We start from the raw sequence: 23,093 nt of genomic DNA, 5'->3' as shown, positions 1-23,093 counted from the left end.
AGGTGTAATGTTGTGTCAGGGTTATCCTGCTTGCCCTGGTCTGTGTTTCATGACTTGAGCCCTTTCTGGATAGCCAAGCCAACACATTATTCTCTCTGGTGACACATGGAAGCAAACAGACCTGCCAGATGGTAAACATGACCAGGGCTATCTTTAAAGAGCAGTGATATGCACTAACTAGGCTAAAGGGCTAATTCTCTTGTATAGTTATCTTGCTGATATCAAGTCTGTGAATGATCAACAAAACATTGGCGTCAAGCTATGAAGTCACAATGAAAAGGTAGCTGCCTAAAATGTGCTTTGAAAGGATATCTGCCCTCACGGTTGTGCCCTATCAGTAGGTCAGTTTGCTGGCAATGAAAAGTTAAACAACAAATCCATAGGATTATGTGGCTAAGGTTGTTTGAGGTTCATGGCAATCATTGTTTTTCTTAATTCCTTTTCAGCTTATTCAATTATTAATTGTTGAAAGTAGATAAAGCACTTGCTTGAGCTGGAATCTTTTTAACAATGGATGAATGAATGAATGAATGAATGAATGAATGAATGAATGAATGAATGTGCACCTGATGAGGTAAAAAGAAACAACCACAATACTGAAATATTTTGCAACTTTGAAATAGTAATTCTACATCTCTAAATATACTGTCAGGGTCCTGACTAAAAACCAAGAAGTCAGCCCACATCCTCTGTATCGTCCCATAACTGCCGTAGCACCTAATGTAGCATTATGTAGCATTATGTAGCAAGGTGATGGAAAAGGTGTTTTAGTAACTATCTAGTCATATTTTGATAGAATACTATTGACCAGTTGGCAATGAGGGATATTCATGAATACAAGCCTGGATTGTGCAACTTCTGATGTCAGTCAGGGCTCGCTCTGGCAAAATGTATCTCAAATAACACAAATGTATTCTGCATCAAGCAAAACCTCAAATCCATGCAATAATATCAGTGTTATTTCCCCTGTGAATGACACATGGGTTTTATTGATGGCATGTCTTACAATGTCCGCCACATACTCTCTTTCTCTTCTGATGCTTTTATGTTTATTCCTATGAAATAGATATAGGCCTACACAGGTGTGCCCCTCATCAGCAATTTTCCTCACTCCTGCACTTGGTACCTGGTCATTGAAAAAAGAAAAAGCATATTGCTCAAAGCCATCTTTCTGCTATCATACCCATCAAAGAAACTCAGTTTGATGCATATTCCATGAGTGAATTTATCAGTGTATAATGCACTCTGCTTTTTAAGTGCTTTTGCTGGCATATGTGGTGGAATAAACATACATGGTGAACTGCACTGATAGGATAGAGAGAAGTGGAGGAGCCATAGTGCAGGAAGAGGAAATCCTTCCCTTTCAGATTCCATTAAGAAAGGCGCTGCACTTTTTTTGAAGTGTCAATTGTTTTTTCCCTCTTGAAGTGTAGATGGAATGTTTGAATTCCAGTATTACTGTAGAGCCTGCTGAGTTAAATTATGGTCCATGGGCCGTGAGGTGGGAGTAATCAATAAGAATACACAGGGCAGTGTGTAATGTGTCTGCTCCTAGCAGCAGGGACACTGTCCTCCCCTGCTCTGTCCCCCAGCAGGTTAGATAAATATGATACTGAAACAGGGCACACTGGATTATATGATATCAATGTAGAATCAGGAAAGTGCTATTACACTCCCTTGCCTACTGTGAGCACTATTGACAAGGTTGGCTTTGAACATGACGATGGTGTATTAGTCCCTGACTCGCTCTCGCTCTCTTTTTCACTCTCTCTCTAATGTGATATGTGGGCAATGTGGGAACCATACTGAGGAAGTGAATATAAAAACCGAGGACCAATAATGGAGAAACAGCTTTAGTAGGCATACAGTAGAATAGGACCCATTTCATGTCAAAGTATACATGGATCAGGGTTTATATACTTCAGAATGACTACTTTATGATAATTGATTGAACTATTTGTACCTAAAATATTATCTGGGAAAGACAAATATACCCACTGTAGACCTATTGTTTTCACTTTGATAATTTGCTATAGAAATTATTGTGTTTAATTGAGATTTACAGATATTCTTACAAAATGTCACCACAGAAGATTAGCTTTTAACTGACAGGACTTTGTGATCAATTATTTGGATTTCAAGAATGACATAGATTGTGCACTGACACATACATATTGATAAATGGATGACCCAGTGAAAATAAAAAATCTCAATTAGCCAGTTTACCGGTCTTGCTTGGCAACTTCCAAGCTGGCCATACAGTAACCTCATATCACTGAGCCACTCACATTATTGATTACCTCACTTTCTTAGCCACTGAAAGGGTTCAAACATGGCATGTGTGAAGGGCTATTATCAGTGACCACTTCAGATAACCTGATACAACCCGATACAACCTTTTCAGGAGGTTGTAACCTCCATGACCCTCTGGCAATCATTATTTAACAACTCTCTCCCTCTCTCTCTCACCTTCTCCCTCCCCACTCTCTCTGTCGTTGTCATTCCTGTCTTATTTCAATATAAATGAAATGCAGATCAGGCAGCAACTTCTTACCTTTGATGTTTGTGAATTCTATCATAGCACTGCTCCACAGCTCCAACCTGTGTAGTCGCCTACAGCTCTCTCTGGGGGCTTGTTGGACAGAAAGGAGTCTGACTAGATAGGGTTAGCAGTGTCTTGTTTGTGTAGTGTTGGGACTTTAGTTACAAATAACCCCTGAACCTCAGCTGCAGAGCTCAAACAGGGTTGCGGGTTGTGTGGACTGATGTAACAAAGCCCACTGGAGACCAGAGAAGGCCCTGATGGCCCGAGGCCTGCCATATCTACACTGTGTGACACCATCACATCACCTTGCCTATATCACACTCCATGAGTATAATATCTTAATATTTCCTGTTTTCAAAGCTTGTTTTGCTTAATGGTGAAAGTGATGTGGAATATTACTAAGTATGATAATGATAGTCAAGCTGCACCCCAAAATACTTCAATTTGTTGTTTGATATTTTCAGTATATAACGCAATCATGTAATGGCTGTAAAATCATGTAAAATACATGACTGCTAAATTCTTCTTCTGCAAATACCCCTTCTATTTATTTTAAGTTAAGAATGGCCAGTACAAAGTCTCTCAATGCAGGTATTAGTGAAAGTGAGTGAGTGGTATTTTCGCTCTTTCCACAAAAGATTAATCAGAACCTTATTTGCATAAGGTCAGAGCCTAGCTCCTGATGGAAGTTTTGCAGCATCCCTGTCTCTTAGCAACACTCTTGCTCTCTTGGTCTCTGTGTTAAATTGACTGGTCCTTTGCTTTCTTCCTTTTCACCAAGAAGCTTACAATAAAATACCACCTCCGACCTGCGTCAATCACCCTAAGCCACACCCCTCTCTTTTCCCAATACTCCAATATTCTATTACTTTATGGTCGATAATCCAAGTAGTAAATGAGTGCATAATCTATTTGTATGGTCACACAAGTGTTTACTTTAGTTTTAATTGAGAAAATGTGATACATTTTCAGGAGGTAGTCCACAAGCATTAGCATTAAGGTAAGGAAAATGAAGCTGCACAAATGTTGGCAAGATAAGAAGCAAATTGGAGACCCCTGCTAAACAATAGGGCCAGTGGAGGGCTGATAATGTGGAAAGAGATGGAAGAGAATGGGGGCCTGGGTCTTCCTCTCCATCCAGTATGGTGCTGGGATACACTTAAAAAGGATAGGGATTTGGTATGTTCAGAAAATGAGTTGCCCTGTCTGCTTCCATGTCTGGAATTGGTGACAGGATCCAGATGCTGGAAAGCGGTGTTAATAGAGGGTCAAATTTTGCACAATAGTATCCATCACTGCTTTCAGAGCTCCCTCTGTCATCCAAGCCATCTCTTACTGCTCTATCCAGCAAAATTGGAGAGATGATTCAATTACTGTCTTTTTGGCAAGGCAGTCATACACAATAATTACTTTTCTACTGGTGATCACCTTGACCACTTTATCACCTTGGCCACCTTAGTAGCCATCATCTTTTAAATTGGATACATTGATTACTTTTCTAGGAAGGTAAACTGATATCAATCTGTTAATATATCTTAACATAATGAAAGAGGTAATGCTTGTTGAAAATATCATCATAATCATACTGTATTTAGTGTAGTACAGTAGTGTCTGCTGAATAAACATGAAACAAAGTTTTGTCACTCAGAGTATATTCATATGGAGTTGTTACAGGATCACACAATCATTCATTTCACCGGCAAAGTACCATTACAGAGGCCTCTGAGGTTGATGTTTTTACGAAACGGAGATGCACTCACACTCTGGATGTAGATACAAGACCATGATAGGCTACTCCCATGATGACTACCTATTTATAGGAATTAAAACGTGACGTTATCAAAACAATCGTTTGAAATTCATGACCTACAAGCTTTATTCTCACTCTAATAATATATTATTAAATGTAATTTAGTTATTTTATTGTAGTTATTGTTATTTATGTATTATAGTGATTCAGTTTATAGGAAAAATGTATCGTTCTTGTAGTCTATTGGTCACCACATGCTTTTATTTTCAGTAAATGTATATTCATTTTACGGTAATATATAGATTCATCAATCACAAAGTAAGAAAAACTACAAGCATCGAAACAAACACAATGATGGAAATATCAAAATAATACGTAGCGCCCTGCCCACTTCAAAAAGGAAAGAATAACAACAGAAGGCATTATCGGTGGGCTATATCATACATATGTTTCTGTCTATATGTCTTCATAACAGGGATATTACACAAAACTTCACAAAATAAAATGCATCACTATTTCACAACAAACATGCATAGAAAACGTATAGTATATAGGCCTACTGGAAAGACACATTAACACAAGTGGTTAGGAATGAATCTAAAGCCTGTGCTATATTCCTGCGCTCTATATTCGACATAACTGATCATTTCTAGATATGTCATGTAGCCAGCCATTGTTGTACATTTGCAGGTATCTGACAAGGATGTCTTTAACAAGCGTAGCATTGAATGAGTTTGACTGTGTGTTGGTACCCAGTCTCTAATTTTCTCCAGTTGCTCTGTCTGTTTGATTTTTCTCCGAAAATTGTCACTTGGTACTCGAGCATGATGGCCAACGATAACTAGGCTCAAATTTCCTTTCATCCTAGAAATTCCGACGACACCTCAGTGTTAATCTCAGGGGATGTACATGCTATTCAGTGAAATAGCTAATTTGACTCATCTTCTGTCATACACTATACCTTTATATCTCAAATAAAGTTAGCACTTTATAAGGTAGTTATTACTATATTATTATTATAATTATTATTGTTGTTGTTATTATTATTATTGTTATTATTATTTATTAGTGGTATTCTTTTTGTTGTTGTTATTATTGAATAATGTCTTCATTAATATGTGTTTGTTATAATCCAATGTGAATCTGTTTCAAACAATGGTTATGTTCTGCATAGTATAACCAACATAATGTTAGAAAATGTGTGAACTGAGCAGGGTTATAAGCATGAACTGTATGTTTATTAACATTGTTGCGGGTTTATATGAAAGGCTGCGCAGCTGAGAGTAAAAAGAAAGCTTAGGTGTTTTGCTCTCCGTCCATTGTACTTAAAGGTGGTTAAAGGGTCCCCGAACATCTGTTACACACAGTATTACACCTGTGAAGTTTTCTAATGTGGAGGCTGCAGGAGAGAAAGCGCTCTTCACTTGGCGGCAAGCAGCCTGAAGTCAGAACAGTGACCCCTTCAAATTTTAATTAACTGCAAGCAGATGCACCGGAGACAAAGGTTCAATAAAGGACAAATTGAGAATCATGAAGGAAAGGAGAGAGGGAGGAAAAGAGGTTGGAAAACATCGACGCAGTCACTCTGATCGGTTTGCCCTTTAAACAAAGACCAATGTCTTCATGAACCCCAAAATAGTGAAATGTGGCAACAACATAAAATAAAATAAATGAAATACATAACTGTGTTGGCCTGTTATATTTCAAGAATAATGTTTATGTATTTATAATTGTATTCTCATCAACAGAGGCTTAGTTTCATTATAGTAGTTAAGTAGGCCTTTAACCCTACATGTCATGGCAAAAAGCCCAAAAGGAATGTGGAGTTATTCCAAATATAGATGTGCTATAGTACCTGCCTATGGTAATTACACGAAAGGGTCACATATGTTCTGGAAGTGGACTAGTAAACTATATCCATAGTGATCTTAATGAATGTGCACCGTTTGGGATTTATCCCCAATGGCCTCATTGTTTGTGTAATACGTGTGCTGTCCCATTGACACCACCCGTTTGGAGAGAATGGAGTTGTCAGGCGACATCCACCTGCCTCAAGAAACAGGAAGCAGATGACCTGTCTAATTGGCTGTTACATCAAGATAGACTGAGAAATTCTCACTACATCTGTGCATTAATGCATCATCAACCTTTACAGTAAATACATATAGGAATGTGAAGGATAATATCACTATGTTTGTTACTGTGCTAATGATAATGAAAATAACGGAATAAAATCGATCCAGCATTAACCTTCATATTTGACAGACGTGTTTCCCTCATCGAAGGGCATCTAAAGGGTACAAGGGGCCAAACAAAACGGTTAATTGGTGCTCGGTAATAGCGGATTAATTGACCCTCACATGATCCTTGGTCCCACTCGAAATAAACCAACACAACTGCCTTGAGTTAGAGACCTTTTGTATATCCCATCGATTTCTGCGTCATAATCGCATATGCATGTGAGCGAGCGAGGTGCAGATAGATGTGAAAGAGGACCTGCCATTTCTCTCCACCAGTTAGGCCTACAGGCATCATCATGACGACTCAACGAATAGGCCTCAATTCTGAAACATTCTATCGGGATATCTCAATTTGGATCGATATCAGGAGCAAGCAAGTAGATGGAGTGTTGGCTCGGGTTGAGTTGCTCAATGCTCTACTTGCGACGTGTATCCCAATCTACCCCACTAGATAGTAATGATGGAAAACCCACTGTCTTAGAGCGCTGATTACATCAAAGAATCCCGCCTCTCCCTATCATGTAATCTCCAGTCCTCTTCGGTCTGCTTCCTAAATATTTAGAGCATTTCTATTCCACTTGTAATATCCCCGTGCACCCTGTGTCCTTCCTCAGCCTGCCATAACCTGTAATAAAATTGCTTCTTTTCTGCAAAGAGTTGAAAGTCCAAAGGGCATCAGATCTATTTCAAACTGTCAGAAGATGAGAATGCGGGACAACCTTTAGTCTGCCCCCTTATCCGTTGACTCTTTCTTTCCCAGGCCACCAATTTGTCTTTCCATCTTTACTTTTAGCATCTTTATAGGATTTATATGTTTTTTTTAAGCCTGAGAGCTGTTTACGAGCTGATACTATGCAAATGTATTATTCTATCTTCTGACATTAAGATTTTGATGCCATTATATTAATGGAATCAGAGTAGGCTTAGCCTATAATGTGTGATGAATGTGTGTATGTGTGTGCCAGTGTGTTTCTGGTTCATGGCTCTCCTCCTCTTGACATTCTATGGCCTCCTCCCGCAGAGATGTGGAGTGCAAGTGCGGGTGACTCCTCCCTACAAATCCGTAGGTATGGTGTCATCAGCCAGTGCTAACAATGGTCTGTCTTTGATATACTTCATATTTTGAGGGAAAACGATTTTCTAAGACCTCTCTCTCTCTCTCTCTCTCTCTTAATTTCTTTATTTCTTTCTTTTCTATAATACAAATATTGAGTCATAATGAATATACCTTTATTTCAGCTTGAAATGATTGTGATAGTTGTTTTGTTTTTTAAATGTAGAAAGCTCACTGAACATAAAAAATGGTCCAGTGAGGAGGGAGTTGTCTAAAAGCTGGCACTAATGTTGTGCTCCCCCTCACAGTGCTGAAAACATCCGTGGCTGTGATGCTCTGTGAGGAGGGTTCCCACCCATACCCTGTGACCCCCGTGATTCCTCCTAGACAGTCAACCACTGAGCCAGACTCAGTATCTCAAACAACGATGCCCTGATGCTTTTCTGCCTTGTTCATGTACTGCCCTTTTAACAAACTTAGTGCATGTCTTCCTCTGGTTAAATCTGGGGCATAATGCCTCATGTGGAGAAGCCTCTCATGACCATGCCTGACTGTTTTGTTTTTCTTTAGCAGCAGAGATGATATCACACCACCAACAGTGACACAATTCCCAAATGACAATGCTTTACAGTATAACATTTCATCTGAATCTTTCGCAATGTTAAACCCAAATATTGTCCATTGTTGGTAAAGAGGGTCAAGAAACTTGTGAGCACAGTAGTTCAGGTTATATCCCCTAATCAAGTATTCATGAAGCACCAATGGAAGCAAGGTATACATTTACATTACATTGGCTGCTCAGCCTGCCTCAGTCCCCCTGTGTAATGCTCTCTTTCCCCCACTGGCAGACAGGCCATCACTCCTAGTGTGTACTTCCAGCAATAATATCAAAAAGGTTTTTTGGTCAAGCTAAAGAGAGGTCACTCTAATAATACCCAAGGTCAGTGGTGGGAGTCAGCGAGTCTCCCAGTCATTTTTCATTTGTTCACAGAGTTAATGACAGTTGCAGGGGGACGAGAACTTGGAGTCAGCGGCCATGTGATGTCACTAACACATGCCAGGGGATTAGAAGGGCAGGCAGGGGACAAGGACTGTGGATTATAAATAGTGGAAAGCTCTTTAGTTTCAGATGAGTTTGTTATGGCTGCATGGAAATGCATGAGTTATGCACAATATATTCATTCTTTATTAATGCAATCAATATATATATATATATATGCATATCATTCTCAAAAAGATTTTTGAGAAGACAAAAACTGTGCAGCTTGAATATAGTCAAGGGACTTATTTACATGTAAATCAACTAGTTTCCCTTCCTCAATCTTATCCAAAAAATGAACATTACAACTAATACATTTCACATTATGTCTGACCAAAACATCATTAAATGCCCATTTAAAACCAAGCAGTGATTCAGGAATTGTATTACTTCCTCCCCGAATAGTAGTAAATCTCTGCATTACCCTAGTGGGAATCAGTCCAATCCAATCACCTAAAGCTCTCAGAAATGCAATTGTAACTCACTGTGCTGTCTGTAACACATGCATAGGGCTAACCTGGCCCACATTAACAGCTCTATAGATTGATTTCCTGCTGTAAAGTGAAAGCAACATTTATATACATTTATTTATACAAGTGTTGCTTTTGCTTGTGTATATTTAAGGCATTGCAACCTGACTTAACCAGTAATTTGTCACACCTGCACACACACTGACAACATCCCCTCATGTTACACTTGCACAAATTGTTCAATAAGTCATGTTTACTCCATTCTGGAAAAGGTTCAAAATTAGGACATTTATTGACCAGGTTACTGTGATCAATTCAGTTGATATACACTCAGTGTTACAAAATATTATGAACACCTTTACATGACAAAGACTGACCAGGTGAATCCAGGTGAAAGCTATGATCCCATATTCATTCCACTTGTTAAATCCACTTCAATCAGTGTAGATGAAGGGGAGGAGACAGGTTAAAGAAGGATTTTTAAGCCTTGAGACAATTGAGACATGGATTGTGCATGTGTGCCATTCAGAGGGTGAATGGGCAAGACAAAAGATTGAAGTGCCTTTGAACGGTGTATGGTAGTAGATGCCAGGTGCACCGGTTTCTGTCAAGAACTGCAACGCTGCTGGGTTTTTTCAACAGTTTCCTGTGTGTATCAAGAATGGTGCACCACCCAAAGGACATCCAGCCAACTTGACATAACTGTGGGAAGCATTGGAGTTAACATGGGCCAGCAACTCAATATTAGGGAGGTGTTCTTAATGTTTTGTACACTCAGTGTATATCTTACTGATGGGATAGAAGTGACCATGTGTGTAACTCTGTGTATATGGTGCCCTGTAAAGTGATTCATGTGGGAGGTGTCCTACAGTGAATTTTCAATTCCTTTGTACCTACTAGACACTAAACAATAGACTACTCCCAGATGTCCAAAACAGAGGGACCATTCATTAATTTTGCATTCTGATGTCTTGGTTTTGACATATTTGACATTTCTCACACAAAAATAACACGCCCAAACTCAAATTCATGAAAAAGATCCCTAAAAGATAGATATTCCACTTCCAGCTTCCTGATACATTAACCCAACTGTTCAATGCCATACAACATATTTCCCTTCAGCAAAAATGAGTCCCTGGTGTCTTTGACCTCATGATACACTTAGTCAAACTCTTTTGTTACCGCTGTGAAGAAAGTGTCAGCCTCATATTTAGGAGTGTTTTCCAGCAGCACTACTGTACTCTTCTTACCTTTCCAGTTCGCATCTGTTGAACAATTAGACTGATAAGAGAAATACATTTCTGACAAATTCCTTCTGCGGTATTATCCTCTCCATAACCCTTTGCCTTGATTACCAGCATGTAGATACAATAGATTCCCTCTTTGAGCACAAGGTCACAGAGTATAAATATGAATTGCATATTGCATTACTTCCAGATGAGTGAAGCTGTCAGACCAATAACAGCAGCTTTCTGTCCTACATTCTGCCAGTCTCCCCCATTTTTGGCCATGGGGTCATGTGTAAATTGAAAGTGGCAGTTGGACCAATGGCCAACAGACTGATATTGTTAGAGTAAGCTATGGCACAGATCAGAGCTATATAGCACCAAGTATCACCAAAAGGTCTTTCATCATTTTTTACTTTGGAACCCACAGAGTCCTAATGAAGAAATTAGTTACATCCTCTTATTGTATACTCATTTTCATCTGGTCATTTTGATCTAGAAACTGAATCCTCCAGGAGATGCTAGGAGCCAGAAATATACACAATACATGTACAATAAAGGATTCAGAGCTGTCAGAGACTTACTGAAAGATAAGAAATTAAAATACTATTTCAGAAACACACACTGAAAACTTTTCCACGCTTACTCTTCCTACAATCAATATCAAGGACAAAATATACGTTTTAGCCTGAGAGTATGAGAATGGAGGGTCACATTTCTCCCTGAAAGGATTTAAACACTGATGTCTGATTATTCCCTTATCCCACAAAGGTAACATGCTTCAAGTTATAGATTAATGAAATCTCATGGTATACCATGCAATTATTTGAATGGAATTGTTCATATCGTATTCCGCCTTTTCCATGGGTTATTTAATGAGCACATGATGCTGTCACATCAAATAATTTCTCAACTTCTGTTTCTGCTCATAAATATTTTTCCCTGTCATTTTTTGTTTGTTTTGTTTTCTGCTTCGCTCCAAACATTGTCAAAATCAAGCAGCTCTCCGTCATCTATTTGAATGGTAATAAGTAAGGTCATTACTGCCACTTTGTCCAATCTTTGAAACAGAGGAAAAATAAAGTGTTTTTGTCAGGTTTGAGAATAACTTCTAGTCCCTGCTCTACCTTCCTGCTGAGAACCCTTGAAAGTAATCATACAGCAGTGCAGAAACACATGAACATTGAAAGGCACTGATGGTTATAAATCTGATGGGATTTGCATATTTTGCCTCCCCCACAAGGAAGCAGTGGAGAGAAAACATGAACTACATATATGAAAAAATGGTGCCAGTCAGAGATTTAAAAGGAGATTTATTGAACGATTTTGAGAGAAGGGGATAAATGAGACAAATAATTATTTCTGCAATAACATTGTGAGTATTCTTGTCTTTGTCTTTCAGCTTGTGGGTTTGAAGCATTGTGTTCCAATTTCCATGTGTGAATATTACTGCTGAGTTGATCTATGAAAATAATGACAAATGTTTAGCAGATTGAAAGACAAAAATCTGAGGATGCTATAACGTCACCCAGTCAGCATTACAAAAGAATTCTGATCAAAATATCAATATTAAGTCACATGCTATGACAAGGGTCAGGGTCCATGTCTCCATCTTTACATCTGGCATGATAGGTCCTGCCAAGAGACTCCTACTAGTGTAAATGGGCCTCCAGGCCTGTTATCTTCTAATAGACCTGTCAACCAATGCCACTTCCTCTTGTTGGAGCAAATTTGGTGTGTCGAGGGCATATTATAACCAGTATCATATAGGCCTATAAACTATTTGGAGAATGGAAAAAGGAGCATGGCAGGTGCTTTTTCGAAATGTTATTTGAATTGTAATAATATGTAATCGTATAGACTACAACATTCATAAAACTTCAAATGCTTATAACTGTGTCATGTCGAGAGAATTGTATTGGGAATGTTCATTTCACTGCTAATTCCGGTAACATGGGGCGCTTTGACTAATCATTTTTCCACATATTTATTTATTTCTGTGACAACGCAATAGTTTGTCCCGTTATCATATGAAAACGCAATTTAGAATTTAGAATTATTTTAAGCAAAGAGGCGGCTGATTTTCCTCTGTTACCAATATGTTGAAATTAACTTTAGGCCTACCCGTTTTGGGAAACAGTGTTTATGTAACACTTTGTTGTGCATTGACATAGGCTATCAAATGAATAGGTACTCAAAACAATTACAATCGAAAAACTCCTATCCCAAAGAGGGACCAAAGTTTTGAGATTGCTTCATGGCTGTATTTCTCAAAAGTTATAGAACTGCATATTGTTCATTTATCTTGTAGACGTGATTATACTGTTATTGTCGCATTATTACAATATTTTGATATTTAACTTAATTTGAGTTAACTATTACAGCCATGTCCTGGTCTTAGAGGGGGAAAAAATAACTCCGATGCAGATAACATAATACATTTACTTCGTTTTGGTTCTTCGAATTATTTTCCAGATAATATGAATAAAAGTGATGAAAGACCAATGGCAACGCCAGAAGCTGGTCATAAATCAAAGAAAGATGTGTAATAGTACCACTCACGTCTCCTAATCTCACTCAATTCTAACTGATGCTAAACTAAATTATAGGGTTCTGAATGTCCACTGATATGTCTTATGGCTTTTGGTTCCATTAAAACATTTTTGGAACATTAACCTATACAATATATTTCTTTACATATATAACTATTTATTAGTTAAAAATGCTGAATATGTACACCAAGATAGAACTGTGAATTGGTTGGAAATGGGCCATTCCATTGTTTCATATTAGCTGGAATGCAGAAAATATTTTGTGTACCACTGCTAACTGATGTGTAATGTGCCATTCCAGTAGTAGGCCTGTGCAGTAGCTTGCTAATTATCAAGCCTCTTGTGGCCTTAGTTCTTGCTTGATGATCTTACTGAAAACCTATGCTTTTGAAACATTTATCCACAATAATTCAGTTAATAAAGTATTGGTTTTGGTGTGAATCATTATTTCATTCTTAGGTACAGCAAATTAGGAGGTATGTAGTGCTGATTTTCTATTTTACACTTTTTCACACTTTAAACACTCATACAGACACAAAGAGACATCATTAGAGACAGTGTTGCTTTAATTGTTTGATCCATGTTTAAAAAGTAACAATGGTATATTCTGTTCCACGCCTTCCTCTGAGGTATCAGGTAAAGGCTTGTCTCCTGTCTTCCCAAATCACTTGTCCCATGACCATCCCAACATCCCAATTCTCCAACCCCTGTTCTTTTTTTGTGATTCCACTCATCTGAGCTTGAAATGCGAAGGCAGCAAAGCACTAAGCCTTCAAACGTGTGATTTTTTCAAAAGATTTCTGGAAGCAATCTCAGCCTGGCTGACCCCTGACTGCTGTAGATCTCTTTATTTCTCTCTCTGCCGGCACTTCATTTGGTAGAAAAGCTCTCAGATTCACACCTCTGCCAGACAGCACAAGTGTTTATTATGTGCATACACACAGAATACCCCATAGTGCACACCACAAAAAAACATGCAGCATGAAATCTTTAAATCATATCTATACTCTGCTGTTTCACGATTCAACTATACTACCCACCATCTCCTTGGATGCCCTCTTTTCTGTTACTGTCCTGTCCTTTTCAAATGAATCCACCAATATTTCCATTTAAACTGACCGTACTGGTATTCTGTGTGTGTCAAAGAAACTGCATGGAGACTCATACTTACTATTCTGTTCAGACACCTTTAAGTAGACCTCTGATGCCGGCAAGCCAAAAGGGGCTAGGAAATCTGGCCTCTCACTTTTTGGTGAACCATGAACTAGAATAGATGTAAGCATTGTTTTGCATTTCACACCTATATTTCTCACATCAGCTCCTGGGAAATAAAGAAATAAAACTAAACATTTCCTCATGGTGTCTTTTATTGAAAATCCCATTGTTCATTTGTCAAAGATCTGAAATTCTACAAAGCATCACTGTTCCTCCACCAGTTAGATTTTTTTTTTTAATGGAACTGTCATTTCACCTTTGACTCACAAAAATGCATACAGGAAAGTATCTGAATGCTGTTGCACCTTGTTTTGATGAAATAAGTATTTTGATTTTAGGCCATTTTAAATGTACATGAAAGTACATGCTCACACTTACACTCACAAAATACTGAGAAAGACACAAACACATAAACACTAACACACAACTCATTAACAATGAGATACATGTTTATTTGCAGTTTGCCTTGATTTTATTTGAATGTCACTTTCCCCTCCCTCATTCTAGTAGTGTATGTGCTGTTAGTCCCTCCAGCTCTTGAAATGAGACTGCAGGCTCTATCATTAGATCGGATGGCAAGTCTTTATACAAAGTGTTTTGCATAATTGCATACCAAAGCCAGAATAGCCACCCTCAAATTTTATGGGTCACAAAGCATCAACAATTGCCACATTATTGTCCACCAAAGTCCAGCCCCACCAACAACAAGGAATGGGAAAAAAATATTGTGTGCCTAATCTAAACTAGTGAGATTGAATTTTCATTCCAATAAAAAGCAAAGAAGATTATTTCCAAACTGACAACTTGTTTACATATAGTTGTAAAGTTCAGAGGACTAGCTGAGACTTCAGGGGACACGATTAGAGGCTGCACTCTCAGTCCTGCACATAATAAAGGAAGCATATAAAAGGCGAGATTTAAGTCCTCTTTGTCAGACCAGGGTCCAATCTCTACCTTTGTGTCTAGGTAATTAAGATATTCTAGAATGGACAGAGGGCTTGTCTGGTAAATGAATCATATTATATTTTTACTGCATGTGATGATACATATTACATTTATGGTACCTCTGGACAATTTGTAAAACATAAACATGTCCAAAACTCCTATATATTGCATTGAAAGCATTGTAATATCAATAATCTGGCATTAATATGATTATTATTCAAACTATTTATTATAAAAACAAATTTTCTCACTATGAAATTAATTTGTTCATCCATGAGTTATAATTTAAATATTAAATTACATTTGCACAGTTTGAAATAGGTGTCGTTTTTCATGCACATTAAAAGCATAAGTTGTTTTTATAATTTCAACTGCAACTTGTGTATCCCTATACTGTCGTTACCTTCCTTAATGAATTAAGAATGATTTGTCTCAATGCATGTTCAATATTCAAATATTATGTTATAGAGATGTAGGTGACCGTTTCCTTTAATCGATTTTGACAGCTTCAAATTGGTGTATATTTGGTCAAGGAAAGTTCTTATCGACTTGTGCACACAGGGTAGAACAGGATTTAAAATGAAAACAATGTTAATCACATTTCCCTCTCAATAAATGGACCTCTGGCTAAGAAATAAAACTGTAGTGAAGTTTATTTGCTAGATTTGATGCATGTATATTTAAACCAAAGTTCTATAGTTTCCAGTCTCATCCAAAAAATGATATTCGTTCGATTGAAGCCCTTCAACTCTTAGAAAAACAACAACTGTATAGCCTACATACAGAAAAACAAGCATGTGAAGAAAACCTGTTGTTTTCGGATTTTAGATGCTATAAATTAAATTCACAGTCACAGTTAGACAATGGGACATAAATACATATATAAATAAATATAGCCCAAAATATTATTATTATCATTATTATTATTATTATTTAAATAAAAAGAGAATCCCGATCTTAGAATATGAAGATAATAATTTTTGTGTGATGCTCTTCAAACTACATGAACCCTGAAGAGATTATACAAATCTTTGTATGGCAATAAGAAGAGAAACGGGCTGCTTTGAATCAACGATGCTGTTGCCTACTACGTGGAACTTGGAGGTACAGTATATAGTGAGATGTGTGTCTGTGTGTGAGCGTATGTGGCACCGCCAGGGAAATCGCGTTTGATTTACTTATTGGCATTTACTTTTTATTTCAAATACTAATATGGCTATGTAAACAATAAAGTATCTCCTAAAAACTGGATACAATTAAACTTTAAAATGACATAGGCCTTTGCCATAATATGAGCTGAATGGTCTTTCATTTTAATCACCAAATAAAATACTACATAACATTGATTTTTGTAGGCTAATGTTGGACCACCATACATACATTGTAGCCTATATAGAATATCTGAAATGCATAAAACATAACATTCTTAGCCTTCTTGTTAGTAGTAGTAGGGTAGTATCATAAGACATTATTCAAAATGCTGTCCTGGGCTCTGCTGCTCCATAGTCTAAAATGTGTTGCCTTAGATACGAAAAGCGTTCAAGACAGTCCTTATCATTTCTATCTGGAGGAATGAGGAGACAGTATTTTGAAAGTAGGCTACAGTGTATTATGGCAACAACATTGTGCATTACTATTAACCACTATTGTTAGATTTTTGATAAGTTATATTTTATGTCATATTAACCTTTACTTAGATATTGAATTAGTCTAAATGTAAATATAAACGCATAATGACTTTGAACATCTTAGAAACAAAGAATTAGATTGGGATATGAATTCCCCACCTACATGGTTGGTGTGCATAATAGCGCCATCTCGCTTTTGAAGTGAGAAATTCACTATAGTTTTGTGCTCAGTCCATTGAAAACCCACACTGTATGGTTTTAATATATACTCCATCTAAGGAAGGTTGGACAATAACCTACCCCAGTGACTGTATGTATTAAAAATTTGATTATACATAGTTTGATTGAAATATGTGTGTATTTGAAAGGATAGTCGTTTATATCAAGGACCTAAGATAATTAAAATAAATAATGTTTTCCACAAATGCAGCTCAACTCGTGTTCATTTCATCTGCATAGACCCATACCTTCTTTACTACATTCAGATGACATATAATTAAACATCTAGGGATTAGTTTACAAGCAGTTGCTTTCGACTTCACATAGGTCAGTGTGTAACTTTTCCGCAACACTTGATAAGATTGGGCGGTGGCTAGTGAAGGAGTAGCCTACCACAATCATCAGCATACCCACCTCAACATGTAGGCCTATGGCAGAGAGGGTTGGGGGGAGAGTAGGGGGGAATCAGAGCGAACAACCATGTAAAGATGCCAGACATGTTGCTCGAGGGGCCTGCTAATGATTGCAGGATAAGAAAGGAGGAACCCACTGGGCACAGACTTCAATTTTATTTTACATTTGGTTGAGTTGTCAACAAAATTGAATTTAACGTGAAATTAATAAAACATTTCACAATTTCATTGGATTTAGGTTAAAAGTTGGGTGAAAAAATAACAAATGCCCTCATGTTGATGACTTTTTGCAAATCCAATTAGTTTTCCACGTTGATTCAACATCATCACATTGATTTTTTGGATTGAAATGACCTAGAAACAACGTTGATTCGACCAGTTTTTGCCCAGTGGGAACGAGCTTCCATGTAATTGACAGTTGCATCCCTCGCTATCATTAAAGCGAATGCCATGGTTGTCTGCTTACTCCTTCAAAGTAGGCCATCAAACTGTACAACTCTCTGATGTGCAGGTGCACTGGTGGTATTGGGTTTTGCTGTCGACAAGGCTCTGCCCTCACGGAGCTGCCTCTTTGTTATCACAACAGGGGATACAAGTCCTTCAGGGAATACTCGTTTTTTTTTACTACTATACCATCACCACCACCACCACCAATAACAGCTACGTCATTATTTGTATTATTAGTAGTAGCAGTAGTAGTAGTAGGGGGAGGCTACGATAAAGGTACGTACAGTCAGGATGCTCACACTTCTCTAGGTTTTGCTTGAGTTTAACCCATGAGTTTTTGTTCCAAAGTTGTGAAACTGTCCTCCAAGTATGCAAAAACGAATATGCCTACATTTATTTGTGATATCTTTTTTTGTCTTAGAGATGCCGGACATGAAGTTGATTATAGCGTTTTTAATTGCCTTCTTACCAAATTAAACACATGGGCTACTCTATTTTAAGTTATGATAGGCTAATAAAATAATTCATTAAAAATATAGGGGATATAATGTGTAGACCTATAACCCTTCAAGCACATGCGCCACCATATTTTCATAATAATTATTTATTAATCAATGAACTTGTCTTACTATCAATGATATAGCTACTATCAATTATATGTAGCTCAGTTGGTAGAGCATGGCGCTTGCAACACCAGGGTTGTGGGTTCGTTTCCCACGGAGGGCCAGTATGAAAATGTATGCACTCACTAACTGTATGTCGCTCTGGATAAGAGCGTCTGCCAAATGACTAAAATATAAAAATATGCTACTCATGTCATGACATGCCTTATCTAAAAAAAAAATATATATATATAACATACTTAATATAATGTTACCTAAATACTATTATTTGCACCTTGCCTGAATAGTGCGTAGTCGATATGAAGGAGCATTGCCAAGTGCGCGTTTGAAGTCTCATGGTCGCGCGAAAGGTGTTCTTCAACCTCAGGGATGTGGTGCGTATCTCAAGGAGGGGCCTAAATCGGCTTTGAGAGAGCGATGGAAACACAACAGTTCGATCAGCAGCAGTTGGGGACAAAGCTGTGTGTATGGGTGACGTCTCCATAACAAGACACGACGTTGAGCTGATCCGTGATAGGCCTACATGGCATTCCATCCGGTCTTGCTGAAAATAGGCTATTGAATAAGCGGCAAGTGTTGGATTAGGCCTAGTTGATAACTGTTTATATGGACTGATGAGCAGCAGTGAGCTAAATTAGCAAATGTTGTGAGGTATATCATGATCATTAGCTTATGCCACGTGTTAGTTACATTATCATTAGCCTATTATCATCCTTATCATCATTGTTAGCGCGTCAGGTTTATCAAATGATGTCGCAATGAAATGTATTGAATTTCAAGCTGTGTGTTTCTTAACTTGCCTCCATTAGCAAGAGACCTTCATGTGCCTTTCCCCCGAAATCCAGCACAGACCCAGACACAGTTCAAGGTCATTTGCAATTTCTAGCCATTACAACAAAGCAACAGTTCTCAGCACTCCTTTATAAAGGAGCGAATTAGTCTTACTTCAAGGCCTATATAAAAAGGGTGGGTGTAGATCGGGACATGATGTCCAAAGCTAATAAAATCGTGATATTACATATTAGCTTGATGTAGCCTAATATCATTTTTGCTCAAACTTATTCTCTCCCACATTTCTCTCTCTCTCTCTCTCTCTCTCTCTCTCTCTCTCTCTCTCTCTCTCTCACACACACACACACACACACACACACACAGTCAACTGGTAGCCCAACCTTGCATTACTTTAATGACTTCAATTTTAACGGCTTAATAAAAGTCCAGTACCCTGAACAATAATCACGAATAATAACAACAAAAATACACACAAGACAAATAAAAAAACATTTTAGACTGGACCTTATAAGAGTTGATGGTTATTTATTATTCTCGTAATGTTCCGGCAGTCTATATGCGCGCAACACGAAGTAATGGGCCACGTGTTGTAATTCAGTGTATTAGCCTACAACATTTAAGCTATAGCTTGGAATCACTATGGAAAGCAGTGATTATCCGTTTAATTAAGTATGTTACGTATATCAAACGTTTTTATAAACTAATACATATCAATACATTATCAATAAATAATTCATAAAATATCCATACACTTTTATTGTAAGACAATTTTAAAAAAGTGAGCTAGTTTGAGGATGCTGTAGCCTATACGCTATGTTTCCAACACCATAGATGTGACCTTTGTGTTCTCTTTTTGTATGTTGATAAAATCGTCACGGTCTGTTAACTTCATCTTACCACATGCCATTCCTCAGTGTAATCAGTGAGGCTCCAAGTCCTATCACTCCCCATTGGCTCCGCGCTAATTATACTTCATACTCAAATACTTTTGGAATGGTGCATGCTTCTCTCTCTCCATAAAACATTAAGGAAGTGCGTTGTCCGTCTTCTTAAAACAACAACATTCTGAGCTTACTTGTCCAGTTGTTCTTCTCCGGTTTCCCGCATCCGCTCTTGTTCCTACATTTGTTTGTTAGTCCTCTATTATATCAGTATAACGGCAAATAATTTTCTTGTGTTCAGTGTTCCATGTACAATTGCAAAGTTGCCCAGACCATGACCAAGAGCTTGTGCCTTGTCAGCACAAAGCGCCTCAAATAAAATCTTTAAAACACTCAAATATAGCCTATACACAAAACACACTCTCACACTCCTACCTCAACTGCGGTTGTCGTTCCTTTCCCTCAATTCTATAATCACAAAGCCTTGTGCCCCTTTGTAAATCGGTGAAGTTTTTTCGAGATGAACTTTGCCATTTTGGTGTGGACTGGCCCCTTTTTTTTTTTTTTACATTTGCTCTGATTACTCGCTTTTAGTGCGGGGAAGAGGATTTCGTGCAGAAGTGAGTGTATAAAAAGTTAAGAGAAGCACGTTTACAATATTACTGACGGGACTGATATGGAACATAGCCTGCAACTATGTAATGTATCCTAATGTTAGTACTGTATCAACAATGTTGAAGGTCAAGATACATCGTCATTCAGCTATGAAGTGTAAGTTAGGCATGTGCCCTACACATCTTACATTAGCAGTCAAAACTCCGGAGAATATGCCAGTCAGGTAGACCTATAAGGTGCTGCACAGAGCTCGACGGATGTGTAAAATAAATGTTAATTCGTAGAAATTAACCCATTCGTTAAACGTGTTGGATATCAACATTGACAGAAAGAGAGAGTGTGAGAGAGATCTTATAAATCAAGTCTGATAGCGTTAGAGCGATAAACGCACTAGATGTTCAATGTTATTTAAAGTTGTTCATTGCAGTCGAGGGGATGGTAAAAGCGAAGCCTCTCATCAGCCTCGTCGGTCTCTCCCTTTGTGTTACAGTTGGCTCGAGGTCTCCGGAGAGCCTGGAACTGACAGTTCTGTGAATAGCGGGTAGATGGCACAATTTTCTAACATTTAGAGCAAGAACGCAGGAAGCCGGCAGCACCAAGTCGATTTAAAGGCCCTTTATTGAAAATAACAAAGATAGCTGACAGGCAGTCGTAATACACAATTCTCTATGCAAGATTTGAGAGAATAAGCCTAATATTGGCTTTGTTTATGACTAAACTTAGCGCATGTAAAAAGCTGAGTGGTTTTGTAAAAAATATTATTTAGAAAAGAGCATAGTCATAGGCGTAATTGTAATCTCAATAGACCTAGGTCTGAAGATTAGACTATAATAATAATAATAATAATAATAATAATGATAATGATAATGATAATGATAATGATAATGATAATGATAATGATAATGATAATGATAGCCTAATACTTTCCATGTCTTACTGTATTAAAGTTTATTTGACATGTATTATATTAGCATAGACCTACTATCAACAGGATGGTCACAGAAGGCTTACCGAGGTTTGTATGTTCACTGCTTGAATGGAGACGATTTCAGATTTCTTTGGAACGCACAGGCTCTGAGTGACTGGGGATCAGTCCTCGGCTCGAATTCTGGATGGACAGTAGCCCCTCAAATGGCCAGAGGAGCAGTATAGTAAATGACACAGTACTTACAGAAATTTAACAAACATTTGAGATAGCCTACATGGACCGATTTGTCATCAAGGCCTATCTCTGAGCCTGATTCAGAATCAAGTCAGTGGCAGATATAGGCTAGGTAACACGCTCTCTCTCTGGGGGTCACAATAGTGGGTTGCCGGTCGTGCCTGGCCATCACTTTATGTATAGGCTACTTTATCAAATTACCTGCAATCTAAAAAAACTTCAAAACAAACAACATAATAAATGAGTGGGACGGGCATGATTATGAAAACATCAGCTAACTATTGTCTCTCTCTTTCGCATTTTGTCCAGGAGCGTTTTGGAACTGGACCGTTGCTTTCTAGATTGGGACTAAGTTTTCCGAGCAGCACCTTGATAACACCGTGATAGTGATAATAATAGTACGAAACACAGTTAAGGCTATAAATCATGCTGTAATTTGACCTTAAGCGCGGTCAACATTGGGTACTTTGCCATGACTTAGGCCTAATGTTCCCACGTTTTTCATCACAAACATGACATTTCTACATATCAACGATACACATGCACACGCCTTGCTCGCACACAAGTACGCACAGCACGCACACATGCAAATACATAACTAGGACTACACACAGCCTATGCAAACATAGAAACATATAACATAGAAACATACACATATGCTACATACATAGGCTACGGACATACATATACGCATACATATACTGAAGAAAGAAAAACGTTAGGAATCTCACAATCAATGCTGTGGTGATTACAAATCAGTGTTGGTTGTTCGTTTGCAGAGCTCAAGCAGTGTTTGCAGTGCTCGTGCAGGACAGGCATATTGACTGACTTTCAGGTGACTTTTGTAGGCTTGGCCTACGTGCAGCCCACCGGAGTTGGATGTTGACCTGGACGCGCCAGCCTCTGTTCAAGACCTTTGTCCAGCCCAAGAACTACATATACTTTGTTTTTTGTTTTTAAGCGTCTTTGAGATTATCTGTATAATTAAAAGCGCTATATAAAATAATTATATTATTATTATATCCAAAAGGGATTTTTTTTCACGAGGAAATAAATTAAAGTGACATTGTACTGAGGGAACCTCATTAGTTCGTTGTCCAACCCTAATAAATGAACAGAAGTGCAAATTATAGAGTTCAGCCTCAACACACGCTCTGTCAACTAAAATCAGTCCGGTGAAGCCATGATCCGAATTACTTCAAATGTGTTCCTATCGGGCTATCATCGTAAAGCAATTAATTAAAAATCTAAAGAAAATAAGACAATTAATATTGCCC

This window comes from Coregonus lavaretus, assembly GCF_964263955.1.
Source record: "Coregonus lavaretus genome assembly, chromosome: 9".
Lineage (NCBI taxonomy): Eukaryota > Metazoa > Chordata > Actinopteri > Salmoniformes > Salmonidae > Coregonus > Coregonus lavaretus.
Note: the sequence above shows the minus strand (reverse complement) of the source record.